Raw genomic sequence first — 21,676 nt, forward strand, 5'->3', positions numbered from 1 at the left:
TTTTTTTTTTTTTTTTTTTTTTTTTTTTTTTGAGACAGAGTCTCGCTTAGTCGCCCAGGCTGGAGTGCAGTGTAATGAGTTTCTTACTGTTCTCCTTTAACTAAGGTGATATTTAGTCACCCTGAAAAGACCATCTAGAAAATGGTCGTAATGACCTGAATCAATTAAGATAGACTCTATATTCCCTTCAGAAAAAAGATCCAAGCTCCAAAAAGCCATTTTTCCTAACTCTCTAAGACAATTACTGCTTCTGCAATTTAAAACAATTGGGAACTCAAGTGCTTTCCCCAAGGGAAAAAATAAAAGTGAGTTAGATACATTCCTTGACTGTCAATCACTGTGACTAAAGTGTAAATTACCTGGATTGGGGAAGCATTTGAAACCTGAAAAGCACAGTGATTAGGTTTATATTTCTTTCCTTCCCTCATGCTCCCTTCCAGATTACTAATTAAGGCTTTCCAATTTTCCAAATATTTGGAGAGATGGGAGCCTTCCTTAGACTCTGCTCCTCGACAAAGGGCAACAGTGTTTGCTTAAAAATGGTTATGTTACTTTGCACCACTGAGTTCTCTGAAAATGGCTTAGAAAAGCTATGCTTGTGGAAGAGATCAGCCTAAATTCAGTTTTTTTGTAACTCCTCTTTGCAACAGCATGGGGATCCTCGTACCTCCTTGCCAATCCCAGGCTCTTCTCCTGATGGTAACATTACTTTTCTCCTACTCTAAGGTAATTGCTAGGAACCTCAAAGTTAACTTTGACTCCTCTCTTTTGCACCTGCCCCTAGCTTTCCATGTCCTAACATGCTTGCCAAGTGCTATAAATTCTACCTACATGACATATGCCCCTCCTTTCTGCAGCCATCCGTGCAGTTCCAGACATTATTGCTCACCTAAACCATCTCAGTAACCTCTTAAATAACTGGCCTTCGGTCTTATAACCATTCGAATCCATTCCAGATAGTACTGCCAAGTTAATTACCCTGAACTACAGCTCTCATTTCCCACCATGTCACTCCCCTACTTACAAGACTTTAATGGCTCCCCATTGCCCATGCAATTAACAACTAACTAGTCAAGGCAGTATTGAAGGCTCTACCTCCCTATCACTGCACTCCTGTACCAAGGATGGCAAGTTGATCTCATCATGTGGAAAGGTGTGGGCTGTGATTGATTTATGTTATCTCCCATGGGTGGAGGATAGGGAGTGTGACACTCCTGGCAGGAGTTTGTCAAACTGTCTTACATCCTTATGTAATCTCCACAATCCATGTGCAGTACTCAGGCCAGGCCACATGCTGCTGCCTGCTCCCCCTCCTTCTCCTAGTCCATGATACATAGATAGTTGCCTCTGCCTCTTCTCCCTAAAGGCCCTCCCTGCATTCTCTGTTTACTGAAATCTACCTTCCTTTCAAAGTTCATTCTAAATGACAGCTCCTCTTTGGAGCCTTCCCTGATTTACCCCAAACCAAATATTTGAACTGTCTTAGTGCTTTGCATCCCTCCTAAGGCATTTGGTATGCTCCATCTACCTTGTATTGTGGTTGTTTGAACACTTGCTTTATCCTCCCTGCTGGAAGACATGCTCTTTAAAAACAGGCACTATGCCTTTGCACATAGTAGGCATTCATTAGAGTTACTGGATTTGGGGAATGCAGTTGATGAAGTCATCATAAAGTAGCATGTCCACGCGGTGATTCCATTACCCAGCGAGAATGAAAACCTAAGCATTTCAACTTTCAATCACTTGAAATAAGCCTTTCCTTCTTGGATAAAAGATTCATCGGCATGTATGTGCTGTTAAAATTTATATATGCAAAAAAAGTTGACAGTTATTTTCTTGCATTTCTTGAGAGGGAGAGAAGGGAAATGATGGAAATATATAGTAGAATTTCCTTGGGAGTATGGAGCTTTCTACAACATGCACAAGAACAAAGAAGACAGAAAATTAAAACTGAGTGCCCAGACAACAAGTTTTTCTTCTTTCAAGAAATCATCCAAAAGCCGAAGCTGGGCTATGTGCTGAAAATAGAAGAAACATAAATGAAAATGCAGCACTGCTCTTGGACATGGGAGGGGCTCCATCTCACTGCTTGTCATTAAGTTGTCCCTCAACTGGTAAAGGCCAGGGTAAGAAGGAGCCAGAGAATCAATGATGTAAGCCTGATGTCTTCCTGGCTGGTAACAGGAGAGCCAGACTTGACAGACACGAGGAAATAAAGATGAAGATTGAAACATGCCGTGTCCACCCTGGATGATCCACTCCACCCATGCCCATTTTATAGGTGAGGAAATGAAAATGTAGAGAAGAAAAGTGACTTGCCCAAGGCCACACAACTAATCAGTGGCATGATGTGACGGCTTCAAACTGCCTGAATTCAACGCCCAACTCTGCCACGTGCTGGCAATGTCACGGGAATGTCAAGGGAAAGTCACTAACCATTTCTATGCCTATATTTCCTCATCCATAGATGAACATTGTTGGGGTTAGATGAGATGATCCTTCTGAAATCTTGGCACTCAGAATTCTGCTATTATCATTATGCATCTTGCAAGATGTTATAAAATTCTGTATGAAACGGCACTGTCCAGTACTAGTCATTAGCCAAATGTATCTATTGATTTCTTAAAATGCAGTGAGTTCAAATTGAGATGTGTGATAACTGTTAAAATCCACATTGAATTTCAAAGACTTAATACAAAAATATAACGTGTCTCATTAATACTTTTTATTGATTGCATGTAAAAATGATCATAGTTTGGACATACTGGGTTAAGTGAAATATTTAAATTAATTTCATCTCTTTTAACTTTTTAAAATCTAACTACTAGAAAATTTAAAATTGCTTTGTGGTTGACATTATTGTCTATTGGAAAATACTGGTTTGGACTATCTCCAGCTCATAGTAGGTATTCTAACAATTTAATAAGAGTAATTTCTAGGGCTCAGCTGGGGGTCAAGAGGTAGCATCCAGCTGGGCACTGTGCCTCACGCCTATAATCCCAGCACTTTGGGAGACCAAGGCAAGCAGATCACTGGAACCCAGGAGTTTGAGACCAGCCTGGGCAACATGATAAAACCCCCTCTTTACCAAAAAAATACAAAAATTTAGCCAGGTGTGGTGGCACACACCCGTAGTCCTGGCTACTAGGGAGGCTAAGGTGGGAGGATCACTAGAGCCTGAGAAGCCAAGGTTGCAGTGAGCCGTGATGATTGTGCCACTAAATTCCAGCCTGCACAACAAAGTGAGACCTGTCTCAAAAAAAAAAAAAAAAAGAGTTAGCATCCGTCTTGTCATTTCACAAAATTTTAATTTTGCTGCTGCTGTTTGCAGGGCATTACGCTGGATGCTAAGGAAAAGAGAGACAAAGGTATTGTGTCTTGTAGGAAAGGTAAGATGTGCACATCAAAACTAAGTGGAATTGTATACCTCTGTTAAAATCCTTTAGGGATGAGGCTTACACTGCCCTAGAGACCTCCATAAAGCAGCTAATAATCTTTCCAGGTCATGAAGTATTTGCTGTCCTGGGCAGCAAATGTTCCTTTTGATAACTTCTAGAACTAGGGCTAAGGAATTTGAGAAGAGAAAGGCATTTGACAAGTGGCAAATGCCAGGGGACATGAGGAAGAGTTCTTCTGTAGCCCAGTGTTTCCAGCAGCTTCACCTGAACTTCACCTGGGTGAGATGAAGGTATGTTGTATTGGCCTTAGCATCCTTCATAGACCCATTGTGACCCCATCGAGATTAAGTTCACTAATATCTCTGGCTGGCTTTGGAAAACACGAGGGTAAATAAGGCTGGATTGTAAGCTCCTTGAGGTCAGGGACCTTGTCTCACTTGTTCACCTGTGCATCCCCGGTACAAAACACTGTGTCTAATACATGATAAATGCAATATTTGTTGACAGATTGATGGAATAATGAGGTAGGGTCAAAAAAAAAAAAAAGAAAACTTAATAAATCAACAAATAATGGAGTACGATTGATTGAATACCCACTAAGTTCTAGAAACTTTCTCATGTCTCATACGTATTTTATAAATTACGTTCTTCCACTTTGCCATAAAGCAATTATTTTCGCTAAGATTGCATTTTTCCAGCTATAAAATGTACATGATGACTTTTTAAACCACTTACATCACAGTGATGTCGGTGAGGGGCAGATAAGATAACATAGATGAAAATGATTTGGAAATTCTAGAGTAGTCCACCCAATAGAACCATTTATGTGTTCAATGTGATTATCACGCCAATGTGGCTATTGAGTACTTGAGACACAACTAGTATGAGTGAGGAACTGGAATTTTTCCCCTTTAAATAGACTATTTTTAGAGCAGTTTTGGGCTCACAGAAAAAGTGAGCAGAAAGTAGAGAAATATCCCATATGTTGCCTATCCCAGCACAGGCACAGGCCCTGTCATTGTCAACATCCCGCATCAAAGGGTACATTTATTACAATTGATGAACCTACATTGACACATCATAATCACTCAAAGTCCATAGTTTACATTAGGGTTCACTCTTGGTATTGTTCATTCTCTGGATTTTGACAAATGTAAAATGACATGCATCCACCATGATAGTATCATAGAAGGTAGTTTCATTGCCCTGAAAGTCCTCTGTATTCTGCCTATTCATCTCTCCCTTTCCCCAACCCTGGGCAACCATTGATCTTTTTACTGTCTCCGAAGTTTTCCCTTTTCCAAAATGGCACGTAGTTGGACTCATACAGTATATAGCCTTTTCAGATTGGCTTCTTCACTTAGTAATGTGCATTTAAGGTTTCTCCATGTCTTTTTGTGGCGTGGGAGCTCTTTTCCTTTTAGCACTAAATAATATACCATTATTTAGATGTACCACGGTTTATCCATTCATTTACTGAAGGACATCTGGGTTGCTTCCAAGTCTTGGCAATAATAAATGAAGCTGCTATAAACATGCATGTGCAGGTTTTTGTTTGAACCTAAGTTTTCAACTCCTTTGGGTCATTACTAAGAAGCACAATTGCTGGACTGTATGTAAGAGTATGTTTAGTTTTGCAGGAAACAGCCAAACTGTCCTACAAGGTGGCTGTACCATTCTGCAGTCCCACTAGCAATGAATGAGATTTCCTGTTGCTCCATATCCTCACCAGCATTTAGTGTTGTCAATGTTCTGGATTTTTGCCATTCTAATATTCATATGAACGGTATCTCATTTTTGTTTTAATTTGCTTTTCCCTATTGACATAAGATGTACAACATATTTTCATATGCTTGTTTGCTATCTGTGTATCTTCTTTGGTGAGGGGTCTGTTCAGATCTTTGGCCTTTTTTTCACGATTTGGTTTTTTGTTTGTTTTTTGTTTTTGTTTTTGTTTTTGTTTTTTTATTGTTGAGTTTTAAGAGTTCTTTGGCTATTCTGGAGAGCAGTCTTTATCAGATGTGACTTTCCAAATATTTTCTCCCAGTCAGTGCTAGGCTTCTCACTCTCTTAACACTCTTTCACAGGAGAGAAGTTTTTAAATTTTAATGAAGATCAGCTTATCAATGATTCCTTTCCTCAACTGTGCCTTTGGTGTATGTTTTGAAGGCATCTAGATTTTCTCCTATGCTGTCTTTTGTTGTTGTTGTTTTGTTTTTGTTTTTGTTTTGAGACGGAGTTTCGCTCTTGTTGGCCAGGCTGGAGTGCAGTGGTATGATCTCGGCTCACCGCAACCTCTGCCTTCCAGGTTCAAGCAATTCTCCTGCCTCAGCCTCCTGAGTAGCTGGAATTACAGGTGCCTGCCACCGTGCCTGGCTAATTTTGTATTTTTAGTAGTGACAGGGTTTCTCCATGTTGGTCAGGCTGGTCTCAAACTCCCGACCTCAGGTGATCCGCCTGCCTTGGCCTCCCAAAGTGCTGGGATTATAGGCGTGAGCCACCGCGCCCAGCCTCCTATGCTGTCTTTTAAGAGTTTTATAGTTTTACATTTTACCTTTAGGTATACAATCCATTTTGAGTTAATTTTTGTAAAAGGTATATGGTCTGTGTCTAGATACACTACTTTGCATTGGGATGTCCAGTTGTTCCAGCACCATTTGTTGAAATGACTATCTTTTCCCCAATGTATTGCCTTTGCTCTTTTTCAAAGATCTGTTGACTATATTTATGTGCATCCATTTTGGAGCTGTCTATTCTGTTCCACTGATCTATTTGTCTATTATTTTAGAAATACCATACTGTCTTGATTAGTACAGCTTGGAACTGAATTTTTAATTTCATTTAACTTCAATGAACTTAACATTAAATAGCCACACATGGCCACTGGTCACTGCATTTGACAATGCAGACTGTTATGTTAAGTTTTACTCTTTTGACTTCCTAAGCCCATCCTCACATGATTACTCATTCATAGATTTTAGGATCTATAAATATTTATTTTGTATCTGCTATGTGAAAGACCTATAGGACATTCTAAGATGAATCAGATAGATTGTACATCCTTTATGAAAAGCTCAGACAAGTTCATAAGCACCTGTACTTTGCCATAGAATGGGTTCAGGGTATCAGAAAAAGCAGCCAATTTTTCTTGTTGGAGAAATCAAAGAAGGCTTCCTTGCAAAGGAGGCATCTCATGAGTTGTTTTTGCTGGATTCAGGACTAATGATACAAATTTGGGAAGTGGTTACGGGAGTAGATGAACTTTTTGCAAAGAGAGTTGAGGTTGCTGACTCCATTTGTGTTCTCCAGGTGGACCTATTCTTAATGTTGCACACGAACACGTTTTCATTAAGGAAATGCATAAGAATCTTCTCTGTCAAGGCAATGTGCCACATGGAATCTGTCTCACACACACATAATTTTTCACCTTATATTGGTGGTTTTCAAAGTGTGGTCTGCAGACCAGCAGCATCAGCGTCACCTGGTGGACTTACTAGAGATGCAGATTCTCAGGCCTCAACCAGACTTAGCTTAGTTAAAAACTCTGGGGGTGGGGTCCAGCAATCTGCTGTCACGAGTCATCCTGGTGATTCTGATGCACACTCAAGTTTGAGAATAACTGTCTTATATTCAAGACCACCTGATTAATAAATGCACTTATGTGAATGCCATAAATCCTAAAAGAGGGCTCTTCTGAGAGATGAGACCTATGCCTCTGTGGGCCTAACAATCATTTGACTTATTATTGCAGCACAATCACAAAATTCCCAGCACCATGGAAGAAACCCTGTCACAACTAAGGCTATGTATGTCTGATCATTTGGTAGTAGTTATGTAGAGAGGGCTGTTTCTCTGTTTCTCCACAAAAACTTGGAGAGAGCTTAAATTTGAAAATTAAAAAAAAGAAAGAAAGAAAGAAAGGAAAAGGAAAAAAAAAGCTGTCAAACTAGCCTGGGGCACTGATGATTCAGAATGCCAGTTCTGCCCTGGTGAAGATAGATATTTAGATGGCAGCCCTGTGTGAAACTGAGTAAGAAATCAGCAGGAAATATTTTCTGCTTAACAGATCAGAAGGGTGACAAAGACAGTAGCCCTGTTCCAAAAAGCTACATCATGGCAGGCATCATGGGTCAAATCAAACCTTCCTTTAGAAAAAGTTATAAGTTGTCTTTTTCTCTCACGCAAGAAGAAACGTTCAATTATCCAAAATGTTGGCCATCTCACTAAATAATCTTTTTCTTATTTTAGGTATGTCAGTTAACTCTTGCACAAAAATACTGCCTAGCAAGCCACCCCCAAACTCAGTGGCTTACAGCAATAACACTTCCTTCTCATTCTTATGTCTACGGGCAGGCTAGGGTTCAGCTAGATTTGGCTCCAGGCTGGTAATTGGGTTTGGTTCTGCTGTATGTGTCTCTTCCTAGGACAGTGGTTGACTGAAGCATGCTCTTCTCCTGGCAAAAAGCAGGTGCACGTAAGAGCAAGCCCATCCGCCAAGCAGCTGTCGAGTCTTAGCACACATCACATTTATGAACATTCCATTGGCCAAAACAAACCACATGGCCAAATCCACAGTCAAAATGTGGGGAAATATCTTCTGCCCACCAAGAGATTATAGCAAGGGTGTCACTGCGTAGCCCTAATACAGGGGAGTGAACTATTGAGGCCATTTGGTCACCCAGGACGGTTTACCGCTAAATCAGAGGTTCTCAAGCTTCGCTGCACATTGTAATCACTTGGGGAGCTTTACAAAGTTCTGGTGCCTGGGTCCCACCCCCAGACATTGTGGCTTATTTGGTTTGGGGTGCAGCCCAGACTGAGAGTAGCAAAAGCTCCCCAGGTAATTGGAATGAGCAGCCAAGTCTGAGAACCATTGGTGTTAAACCAAATGCTATTGATTAAACAAATGTAATTTTGACTACTGCTTTGGGAAGGACCCTTTCCGATTCGTTTTGGGAACTCCCCATCTTTTAAAACCTTTTACAATTAAAGCACGTTACTGTGTCAGATGCAATTTCAGTTCCCTCCAGTAAGCAGCCTCGGGTCAGATTCATAAAAAGGTATCATCAGAGATTTTCTTAATGTTGAAGTCTAATGAATTGCTGGTGATTCTGTTTGTTACTTATCTATCGTTAAAGTGAAAACACTGGTGTGGGTGCTAATTGCTGTCTACATTTCCGAAGAAGCCTTGTACGGGGGTGGAGCATCCTGCTGTATCATTAGAAGTTAGGATCTACCTTCTCAAGGCATAGGACACTTGTTCAGATAACATACATTTTATTTTGCTTTTCATTTATTTTTGTATTTTCTAAATGTAAATACATTGAGAAAGATTTCCTTTTTCGGGTGACTTCTGGCATCCAAAATTCTATAAATACATGGAAGTTGTAAAGGGTCTTATAAAGGTTTTGAGGACCTTATAAAGATATCTTCTAAGGTTTTGTTTATTTTATTTTTGCCATACATTTTGGAAAGCGATGGATGGAGCTGATTCCAGTTGGCCCCCTCATCGTTTATAAGCCATGTTTCTTCCCATAGGAGATTTTACCACGTAAGGGTCTCTGTATATTTTTAGTCTTAAAAAGTTTCATGTAATTTATTCCATCACTAATTTTATTTCACAGTTTTCAGTTTGTGATATTTTTAAGTTTCTTTATGACACTGTAAAAATAAAAATATTGCATCATACCCCCTTTTCTGACTTTTTTTTCCCTCTGTGTCAGGAAAACAGTATTTTAAGGACCAATCTATGTTTTAGAAAATCCTTCATATCTTTCATGGATCTTCTAGATATAGTGATCAAGCAAAACATCCTCCCACAATTTCCCAATATGATGTCTGGCTCATAGAGAGCTCATTTGTTGGAAAAAGAAGAAGATAAATCATCAGTCTGCATATTATTTCACCCCTCAATTGATTGCTGGCTGTCAGGATGCTTGAGATTTTGGATAACCAATCAAATTATTAATTTTTGGATGAAATTCCATAATGTTTTGGCTAATTATTGATGCATGTGCAGATTAGGGGGAGCTCTGTGTAGAGCAACAAAAATGTCAGTGTCTAAGAAGAAGAGAAAAAGATACATCTGCCCTGCACATGAGTCACTGGGAACATATTGGATACATTTATCAAAGCAGGAAGCATTATAGAGTCAATAACATTTCACTTTGACACTTCACATCCAAAAGTTAGATCCACAAATATTTTCTTCCTGGGGACATGATGTCATAATAAAGAAAATAAAGCCTTGGGACTACACAGCTGTTACCCTTCATGTTTATTCCTTGATGACATGCCCTACCAAAAAACACATCATCAGGCACCAACCACCTTTTTATCGCAGGGGGCTGAAGGCAGGTGTCCTAGAACCGCTGCCAAAAAGCTGTGTGACTCTGGAGAAGTTGCTGAACATCTCTGAGTTTCAGGGTTTTGTTTTTGTTTTTGTTTTTTTCATCTGATAGATTAAATGGTTTCCAACCACCTCCTTGCAACTCATTTTAATTGCCTAAAGAATACTTGGCACTACAAAAGACACAGTGTTGGAGGGAGCTGTGTTTCAACAGATGGATGAAAGCAGATGTTCAATATGGAAGATGTTATGGACGGAATGTTCTGGTGCTGAAGACATTCATTAAACCGATACATAACACTAGACACTCGGAGAATAGACAGGGTCCTTAAGTGACAGGAGGAAACCAGTGAGGTCAGTGAGGAATTGGCCAAAGTCACTCACAGAGTTGGTAACTGAATGAAAGGACCCGGAACTTAAAACTCCCCATTAGTGCCCTTTGCTCTGCCCCAGGCAGCATCTTTGGCCCAAGTTCAGCAGCCTTGAGATTTACTGGCAGCTCTCAGTGTTTGGCTGCCGAAAGGGCACTTTAATTTACCCTTTGTTTTAGTGTGAGCAAAGGGATCTTTGAGGGCACACACAGCCTACCAGATTGGAGATAAAATCATCCCGTTGAATGTGGACCAAAGTATGGCCAGTCTTTCAAGTTCACCGTCAGCCGCACTGCAACCAAATGATCGTATGAGGTCAGCAATCAGTCCTGGTCTTAACCGAGTGTTCAGGCTGGATTTGAGTTAATTTGACTGTACTTCCTTGATCTATTTGGGCATATGGTGCCACTTTTCAGTCTCAGGGGTGCCCTAACACTGCCTCCAGAGGAGATGTGGTTAAGACTTGGAACCCCTGCCTTCACACTTGGGCTTGGGCCTGGGGGGGGGAAATGTCAGCGTGCCTTGAAACATACTAGGGTTGTTACTTGCATTATCACATGGAATCCTCAGTGCTAAGAACTGAGTGGTGGAATCCTTGCTTGGCAAAGAAACAGCCCAGATGTATTAAGGGGTTTGACCAAAGCTCTGTGGTTAATATTCGACGAACGTAGGCTGTCAACCTAGGTCTGTCGAGTTCCAGTGCCCATGTTCTTTCCACAACACATTTTCTCTCTAATGCAAAAGCAATCAAATGAAAATAAAAGATTAGGCTGAAATCTCAGGCTAGGGAAAAGAAAAGGGGAAAAAAAGATGAGTTAGTGAAAATAAATAAGAATTTTAAAACCAGGGTCCAAATTCCAGGTCCTTCTTGATCATCATCCCACCCTCTTCAGCACATACTAGATATTGTTATACAACTAATGACTATTGGCCACTCACCCTCAGTGCTTTTTACTCGTTTCCTGTACTTTACAAATATTTCCTACATGGCCATGCAATGAGGCAGCTACTGTTATCACTCGTGGTGTAGTCGAGGAAACTGGAACACAAGGAGAAGAAAAATAGCATGAGCAAAATTATGCAACTCATGGTGGTAGAGCTGATGTGTGCTATCACCCCCTCCCCATTTCAGACTGACACCAGGTTTGCCCTTGACCACTCAATGTACCTGCCAAATGGTTTAGAGTTCCCAGATAAATCACTTTCCCTCCCTGGACAGCATCTTCCTTGTTAATCAAACAAGGAGGCTAGACTAGATTCGTAAGGTCCTTTCCAAACCTGTCATTTGTTAAATTTGTGTAGGACAAAAAGACTAACAAAGATATATGATTAAGAAGAAACTAGAGTAAGAAGAGAAGGAGGAGGAAAAGCAGTGGACCAGGGCAATGGGGGTGTGCCTCTTTCCCCACATTGCGCATTTATCGCTACCCTAAAGGGATCTTTCCACATCCTGGTCAGCAGAATTTTCTTAAGGCAAAGGGCCCTGGCTTTTCAGGTTTTGAGAGATCTTAAAGAGCCAGAAATTCAAATCCTGTGTTCTAGGGACAGAAAAACCTGGATTCAAGTTTAGGTTTTGCTCCAATCAGCTCTGTGACATCAGGTGAGTCACTGCTTCTCCAGGGCCTCAGATCCATCATTACTAAGATGATGGCCTCAGTAACCACAAAGTCCTTCTCTGTTTTGGTAGACCGTGATTCTGTGAAAAGTATGAGTACTTCTCCCACAGAACTCTGAAGTGTTTACAGTAAGGGCTTCTCTGGGTTAAGGCACAGAAGACTATCACTGAACTGTGACTTTTATGCAAGAGGAAGTACATTAAATCTATATATACCATTAACCCCTCACTAGTCATTTGTTTTGCTTGTTCGTATGATTATATCATCATTCCATCCACTGACAAATTACTTACCATTTAGTGTGGGGCACATATACCAGGTAATGAGGAGCTATGACAGCCTAGAGTCTCAGCTCAAGATGCTAGTTGAGGAGGCAGTGATGGGTGTGATATGGGAATGTGATATGAGGTATGCATGAGAATTCGTGTATTTGTTTGACCCCATTCATCAGAGATCAGAGTCATCATCATCCACCATCCATTAGCAAGTTTTGCTATGCAAAGATCAGGGGTTTAGAATCTCAGTAAATGTGTTCAGATGGCAAGCTCTTTTACCCTAAGTCTTTCTCCATACTGGACTGTATCAAATTGTGTTCCATTTCAAGGAACAAAAAACTCAACTCAAAACGTCATAGGAGAAGGAAAATGTGTCCTAATGTAAGAGGTAGTATCTTAAGATGGACCTGGGCTGGGCTAATTTTGTAGCTCAGTGATATCAACAAGGGTTTTTCCATCTCTGTTCTCTGCATCCTCTGAATGTCACCTGAATCCCTCATGCTGACACAATAACTGCCACTGCTCTAGGTATTATGTCCAGAAGAAGAAGAGGGCTATCTTGTCCTTGCGCTTTTTTTTTTTTGAGACAGAGTTTTGCTCTTCCTTCTTGTTGCCCATGCTGGAGTGCAATGACACGATCTCAGATCACCACAACCTCCGCCTCCTGGGTTCAACTGATTCTCCTGCCTCAGCCTCCCAAGTAGCTGGGATTACAGGCATGCTCCACCATGCCCGACTAATTTTGTATTTTTAGTAGAAAGAGGGTTTCTTCTCCATGTTTGTCAGGCTGGTCTTGAACTCCCAACCTCATTTTTTTTTTTTAAGAGAGAAGACAATTTCAAGAAGCCCCTCAACAGACTTTCAGTCTTGTCTGTTGGCAAGAACTTACTCACAAGCCTACTCGTAAACCAGCCACTTAACAAGGAACTGGGAGAACCAGAATTGGCTTAGGCTAATTGAGACTTATTCCTAAATTGTTGGAAGGTCACCTTTGCTGGAGGAGTGGGTGCCTGAACACAAGTGCAGTTCTATTAGTAAGCCAGGACCTTCAGTTCCTCAGTTGAATGGGAAATAACCATTCCTCTTGTGCAAGACCGTTGTGAGTATTAAAATCATGTAGCAACATTTTGAACATTTTAAAGCACTCACAGATATAAGGCACTATTATCCCTCTACTATAAAGCAGATAGTCTCAAATTGAGTGAGGGTCAGAGTCCCTTAGATGGCTTGTTAAAACAGATTTCTGGGCCCCAGAGTTTCTCATTCAGTATGTCTGGGTGAAGTCAGAGAATTCCTTTGTCCAACAAGTTCCCAGGTGCTGCTGCTGATGGTGGTTCAGGATCATGCTTTGAGAATCCGTGTTCTAAACTATGAGTTTCTTGTGCATAAGGACCATGTCTTATTTCTGTTTACATCTCTAGCACTTCAGCGCCTGGTGCACACAGTAGATAGTGAATAATAATAGCTAATATTTATTCTATACTCAGCCCATTATTAGTTCTTTTACATGGATTTAATGTGGGGAAGGAGGCACACCCCCACTGCCCTGGTCCACTGCTTTTCCTTTTCTTCCTCCTCCTTCTCTTCTTATTCTAGTTTCTTCCTAATTATGTATCTTTCTTAGTCTTTTTGTCCTACTCAAATTTAACAAAGTAAGGACCTTTAATCCTTACTGTAACATCATGAAGGAGGTACCATTATTACCCCTATTTTACAAATGGGTAAAGTGAGGCATAGATGCAGAAGACTAGTAAATGTGAAGCCAAGATTCAAACTCAGACTTATGTCATTCAAGAACCTGTGCAATTAACTAAAACTTCATTCTGAATGTAAGTGGTTGCTGATTGTTTGTTGAATGAATGGATATAAGATTCTAAAGGAAGAAAGAACAAGTAACACAGTTGTATGCCAATGAGATAAAAAAGACAATACAGAGCTAACACATGGACCAATTCTTTGGGAATGTAGTCCAGGAAAAGCCCTTGACATTGGGGATCCTGGGCAGAAAAGTAGCAGGCAGCACAGCGGGCCCCCTAGGGAGGGAAGATCCCCAGGAGGTGACTCTAACCAAGGGAAAACAGCTTGCACGCAGGAGCTCCAGTTCACCTCCCTTACTCATTGGCCTTGGTTTATCTTTCACTGACACAGCAGCCCTGCATGAGATGTGATGAGAACGTAAGAGCACCAAGGGGCCTCACTTTCCCCATTTTCCACCCTCGGCTGTCCATGCATTGCAGGGAGAATTCTGAGCATGCATCCCTTGACGTGAAGGAAGCCTCTTTACAGATGTGCATTCACTCTCTAAGTCACCAGGGTACCATTTGGTAAATTGCTGCTGCAAAGCAGTAAATGGTACCCTGGTGGCCTCACAGACTGATTGTATCCCTAAAAGTGTTTAATTTATCTCTGGGGGGAATTTACACCCTGGGAAAATCTGCTTAAATGTATAAATGAATCTTCTAACCAGCCAAGATTGAAGATATCATAAAATCATAAAGCCAGAAAGCAACAGGTTCATCCCTCTCCTGGCACACACTCACTACACAGTCTCAGGCAGGTGGATGTCCCTGCTGATTTCAGGAGAGCAGAGAAAGGAGGTTCCAGGATGTCATTCTACCTCTCTGACCCTCAGAATATTTTTGCTCACCTCACTTAAATCCCTTCAGCAGTAGCATTGGCTTATTTCAGTCTTCTCAGCCCCCAGTGAAGACAGAGGACAGATGACTAGTAGCACCCTCTGAGTAAGAATGTTCTTAAGCATGATGACAGCTAGTAAACTTCTAGTGGGTCTAAACCTTTTAGGGTTAAGCCCCAGTTTAATGACTTTTCTTCCCATTCTTTGATGTAAAATTAAAATGCCAAGAATCACTCTCTCATTGGACAATTTCAATAGCGTCTCAATCAGGATAGACTATATCACACGGTCGTAGTCACCAACCACCAATTCTTAATAGCTTATAGCAACCAATATTTGGGTCTTACTCACACCAGTGTTCACTGTGGGTCAGCAGTGTGGGCTCTGCTCTTCACAGTCATATTTCAAAAACTGTTTGTCACTGGACCAGTTGGAAGTCATGCATGGACTCTTGCAGCTTTCACCTGGAGGTGATAGTTGTCGCTTCTATTCACATTGTATGAGCCAAAGCAAGTCACATGGGCTCACCTAACTCAAGAAGGCAGGAAAGGGAAATCCTAACATGTTCCCAGAAGGGAGCATGGGAAATACTTGGTAAATCAGCATTAATGACAACCACAAGGAACATTCCTGTGTGGGAACTTCTTTGAAAAGGTATTTTACATCACATACATGGAAATACCTGGAAAAAAGTTCAGTGAAGTTGTGACCATGTATATGCAACAGGAAGATGAATCTCCAGTTCTGTGTTTTTGCTAGCACATGCCCTTTTAGGGGGAGCTATGTCTATTCCAAAAAATTAATACTTCCATCTCATGTAATAGGAACACTTTCAAGGGGCAGTAGAAGAGGAGAGAGACGTAAATTGAAATGAGCTAGTGTCTGATTCTATGCTATACGTTGAGAGTAAAAAATGAATTAAGAAACTGTCCCTAGTCTTAAAGAACATAGAGCCCATAAAGGAGATAGTCAAATTAATACTTAAAATCACTATAATGTATTATGCCATCATGGGTAAATGGACAAGTTTTGGGATCAAAAAGACCTGAATAGGCATCCCAGGTTCTATCTACTCAAGTGTCCTCCTCACAGATTGTCCATAATTAGAGTGACCTCCTTCAGAGGGCTTCTGAGAATTAAAGTAGGCAATCTATGTAAAACATTTATGGCACATACTAGATGAAATGCTCAAAAGAACATTTTATTGGAATGAAGGTTCAGTCCGTTACAGGAGCACAAAGGGGCCTCAGTCTGGGACACTAGGGATAGTTTCCTGAAGAAAGTGGCTCCTGCGTTGTGTTTTGAAAGGTGAATAGGGTTTAGTTAAAGAAAAAAGGAAGTTAGAGGCCTTCATGGCAGTAAAGGTAATGCAGCCATGGTCCGGGATCTAAATCAGAACCACGACATAGCTGGGTTCAAACCCTTGTTTTGCTATTTGTTAGCTATGCGACCATGGGTAAGTAACGTCAACTCTCTCAAGGCTCCATTTTCTGATATATTCCTCATGGTGTTGTTATGAGTATTACAGTTCCAGCTAGTATTTGATTAACTGTAGATGCAATAAATAAAGGCTTGAACTTGTGCAAGAATGGAAACATGAGATGCCAGTGCTTTTGTCTCCACTACATTTTTACCAGTGCCTTGGTTTTATAACAAAGAGCATGAGCTTACTGCCCTTATTCCATCCACAGAAAATGTAAGAGAAAAGCAGTTTCATTGGCCAGGGTCAAGGGCAAGAGTGAGGAATAGAGCTTTGTGTTTGTTTTTTGTTACCAGTGGTAGGGTTCTTGTTAGCAAAGGAAGATAACTGACTTGTAATTCCCACTAAACTTAAGATGCTTCAGTTTGTGCCAGATGAAAATTAAATAATTAGCAAGGAATGCTCAATTCCAACATCCTCAGCCAACTGCCTGTTTCTCTATAAAGATGGGCCCCCAGGGAATGGAGATGGATGTAACTGCAATTAAATAGGTGCATAAACCTTGCAGAGAGCTGTCACCACAGTGCCAGAACTTGGCTGGGATCTATTCTAGCGCATTCATCACCCCCATTCATGGTTTGCTCCAAGGGGAAGTGCATCAAAAGGGTGTTGAGCATTCCCAGACCTGCCCATTCTTAAAAAAATGAAGTCCAATAAAAGGTCATTCTAAAATGTTGTCCATGAAAGATGATTGTTTCAGAAAATGTAATTGAGAGGGTCTGATGTTTCTTTTAAGGTTTTGAAGTCATAGGCCCCAACCAAAGATGTGAAAAGATATATTTCTATCACCTTACCTGAAATTCTCACAGTCACTACCATCTTGCCTGGAAATAGAAATGTATGCCTCCCATGCACACTTATTGAGTATTTACTATGTTCTATACCCAGTGTCAAGTTCCGTGCCTGTAATACTGAGTAAAACCTAAGCCCTCCCTGTGGCTCTACATAATTCAAGATTAGGTTCGGCTCTATATAAAAGAAATCTAATTCAAAACAATGTTTTAAACTACCTAGAAGTTAATTCTGTTTCTTGGATAAAAGAAAAGAAAGAGCATGAGGTTGAGGACTGACATCCCAGCTCCATGAAGTCAGGGGCCCTGACTCCTCCTGTCTTGTTGTTCTGCCCTCTTTGACATGGTACCATACAGTATACTATGGCTGCTTTAGCTCCCGCCATCATACTCACATCTCAGTAATCAAAAAAGAAGTAAAGGCAAGAATATTAATGCTTCTTCCCTTTAAAGACATTTCACAAAACCCAGATACTTCCGAGTGTCAAAGAACACTGGTAATTATATAGTTTTTATTCCGGTTGGCATGTACTCAGCTAAGAATTGGGAGTTCTGTTACTAAGGAATAAGGCAAAAATTGATATTGAAGGACAATTAACAGCTTTGCCACAGGATTAAAAATCTTGCTCTCTTTCTGTTCTGCATTGTCTTATTTATAACCAAATCACTGGAGTAGCACCATTCTCCTCCAAGAGGAAGAAGAAGCCCTAGGCACAAGTGTATTACAGGAAAAAAAAAAAATTGTCTTGATTTTTACTGCCTTTCAAATTAATAACAGCTGAAAGTTTTGTATGAAAACCAGAATGGGAAAATATAAAAATATCGGAGATATTTTAAGGATGTCCCTCCAGGAGATTATTATTTAATCTCTTGGGGAAAAATAAGTGTAGATGTTTACTTCATGCTGTAAATGAAAACAAAGTCCCTAAAGATAAAAAAATTCAAATATAAAAACATGAAGTATTCCACAATTAAATTTAGGGTGTAATATATTTAATCTAGTGGTGAGTAGAGTCATAAACAGATCACACACACATATATCACACACACACATATACACACAAATATATACATACACCATGCACAGAGATGACATATTAGGTAACATATTTGAAATGGTAATAATAGCCTTAATGTAAAAAAATGATGAAAACTCCAAGTGTAAAAATGACAAAGGCAATTTACAAAATAATTATATTTAATTTACATGAGTTTAAACATAATTTCGTCAAAAAAAAAAAAACAAATAAAAAAGGAGATAAAAATCCCAATGAAAATAATTGGAGTTATTCTGCCCACTATTCCACTCAATAAACCTAAACTAAACTCTAAACTCTAGATTGTACTTATAATAAGAGATGAGGACCTATCTCTTGTCTCTGTACTTCATGGCCAATGTAAGGGATCTTTGAGAGTCATTTGAATTGTATATGATCTTTTGCTTTAAGTGCTGTCTTTAAAATCTAAACATCATGTGGAATGCAACATCTCTTTACCCAGAGCTGGTGAGGAATGGGGGAGATGGACTTTCTCACTCACAGCTGGTGGGAAATAGAAGCTGATAGAAGCTTTCTTGATGATAATTTGGCAATGCAATGCGTGAAGTTCAACAGCCTGGGAGGTGTTTGAGAACTGTAGCTTGTTCAACAGGCATGGGGACAGACTGTTGGCAGAGCTGAATAACAACTTAGTGAAGCAATTTCAAGAAATTAGACTTGCTAGTTGGCCACATCTAACCATTTTTTTATTATGTATCTCAATGGAGATATGAGTCTATAAACCAGCATTTCTTCAGGGATCCTTGACAATCTGGGTGGTCTTTGGTAATCTTTAAAGGGTTCTCCAAGTCTTTTCATGGTTTCAGAGGAAAAAAGGCTTAAAGAAATTCTGTTTATATATGTTTGAAATGTGAACTTCATTATGATCTTTAGAAACCTAGTTATAGTGCTAATAACCATCATATTCTTAAGTGTTGTTTATGCACTAGTAGAATTGCATTTGTTACTCTGTCTTGACTAATTTCAGATAATCAGTGTACTTAACATTGGTTAAAACCTTTTTATGTCTCCTTTGGGTTATTATTTTGTTTGTTAAATTTGAATGTATTGTTGTTACTATATTGTTGTATCATATTCTCAATGAACTGAAAGGATCAATAATTCAGAGTTCACTGACTGAAGTATGTGAGTAGTGATAACACAATTCAAAATAATGTGTAAAACATGAATTGTGGGCTGCTGCAGGGGACTACTCCAGTGCAAATTGTGGGCTGTTCTGTGAATTCACATTCAAAAAGATGTGAATCTCTGTGTGCTGGGACACCTGTATTTGCAAGTGTGATGGCTTTTTATACACAGTCAAGAAAGAAAAAAAGGAAGTAGGAAGAACTATCATGAATCTGAAAATTAAATTTTATTGAGCCAGCCAGCTATTCATTCTCAGTTCTAAGTGTTTTGTCTGATATGAAACTGCCAAATCGTGGCATGAAACCACCACATTAAAAAAAAAAAAAATTCTCTCTAAACACAGCTACTTCTCTAGCAAATAAATTTATATTTTCCCTAATAAGCACAAAATAATGTTTTCTAGCATGAAATTGATGAACATTGTTGCTAAAGGCAAACAAGAGACCCAAACTACAGAAGCATCCTTCAAAGTCACACTCCTTATAGCATAAAAAGGAACGAGTGTCACTCCTGAGCAGCTTAGGAAATGATACCCAATATAACAAATATTACACTCAGAGAGAAAGAAGACAACCTATTGGTGAAATTCCTTTATCAAATGAGACAGATGGACATAGCATAACAACAGTAGCTTACAATGTGGGAGAGCAATTACTCTCTCGTATACAGGCTCACGACTGGAAAAAACCAGTGATACAGAGTGCACAAATCAGGTCCTGGAATATTATGGTGCTTGTATGAGGCAGAAGTGATGATTAGCTTTTGTTTTGTTGATCACAGAAAAAAATTCATGTACAGGAATTTAGGTAATGGCATTTTGTGAACTAAGATAAAACAGAAAAAGGCATATTGTGATACATACTGATGAAACACCAGGCAGATATTCCACAAGAAAATGAATTTCCACATACACACAAAGATGTCTTATCTGAACACCAATCTACAGACTGATTTATTCAAAAAGGGCAGTTGGGAGTGACCAAGGTTCCTTCTGGTCATGACTTAGTGCTGAAGAAAATATTGACCTCTGTGAATATAAGCAAATTACACCATGTGTGTATTTTTTCGCTTTGCTATGCTAACAAGGCAGTAAGGTACAAGTATGCTTTAATACACTGGTATATGCTTCCTGTGAAAAAGAAATTATACACCAAAGTTTTTGAAGGCCAAGGGCCACTTAAAATATTCAAAGCTATGTTAAAAAAGAAGAGTGCAGCCAGAAGACTTATTCTACCTGACTTTGAAGCTTACAATAAAGCTTCAGTAATCAAGACAGTGTGGTGCTGGTATAAGAAAGAAATAGATCAGTGGGACAGACTAGAAAGCTCAGCAATAGATTCAAACTTATGCCATCAATTCATTGTTTAACTTAATTGTATTGTAATAAAAAGTCTCATTATATAAAATCACCATTGTAAAGTATACAATTTTATAAAGCATATGGTTTTTGTAGTATACCGGCAATATTGTGCCATCATCACCATTACCTAATTCCAGAACATTGAGAACACTCCAAAATGAAACCCATAACTGTTAGCAGTCACTCCCCTACTCCTTACTCCCCACCCCCTGGCAACTACTAATCTAGTTTTTAATCTCTATGGTTTTGCCTATTCTGAACACATCATATCAACCGAATCATATAATATAGACTTTTGCGTCTGGCTTCTTTTATTAGTGTCATGTTTACAAGGTCCATTCATGTTGTACATGTATCAGTATTTCTTCTTTCCCTTTTAATGGCTGAATACTATTCCATTGAATGGGTATATTACACTATATTTTGTTAATCCATTCGTCTAGTGATGAACATTTGGGTGGCTTCCATTGTTGCAATATTATGAATAATGATGCTATGAACATTTGTGTACAAGTCCTATATCAACAATGTTTTCAATTATCTTGGGTATATAACTAGGAGAGGAATTTCTAGGTCATATGGTAACTCAATGTTTAACTTTTTGAGGAACTGCCAAACTGTTTTCCACAGCAGCTGCACCATTTTACATTCCCAGTGGCAATGTATGAGCGTTCCAATTTCTCCAGATCCTTGCCCATAATTATTATTGGCAATTCCTCAAAGATCTAGAGGCAGAAATACCATTTGACCCAGCGATTCTATTACTGGATATATATCCAAAGAAACATAAATATTTACATTATAAAGATACTTGCATATGCATATGTTCATTGCAGCATTATTCACAACAGCGTAGATGTGGAATCAACTCAAATGCCCACCAGTGATAGACTGGATAAAGGAAATGTGGTACATGTACACCATGAAATACTGTGCAACCATAAAAAGGAATGAGATCACGTTCTTTGCAGGGACATGGATGGAGCTGGAAGCTGTTATCCTCAGCAAACTAATTCAGGAACAGATAACCAAACACCTTGTGTTCTCACTTATAAGTGGGAGCTGAACGATGAGAACACATGGATACATGGGGGCGAACAACACACACTGGGTCCTGTTGGGGGCTGGGGTGGGGATAAGGGTGGAGAGAGGCAGAGCATTAAGAACAGCTAAGGAAGGCTGTGCTTAATACCTCGGTGTTGGATTGATCTGTGC

The sequence above is a fragment of the Theropithecus gelada genome, chromosome 7a, assembly GCF_003255815.1.
Source record: "Theropithecus gelada isolate Dixy chromosome 7a, Tgel_1.0, whole genome shotgun sequence".
In the NCBI taxonomy this organism is placed as follows: Eukaryota; Metazoa; Chordata; class Mammalia; order Primates; family Cercopithecidae; genus Theropithecus; species Theropithecus gelada.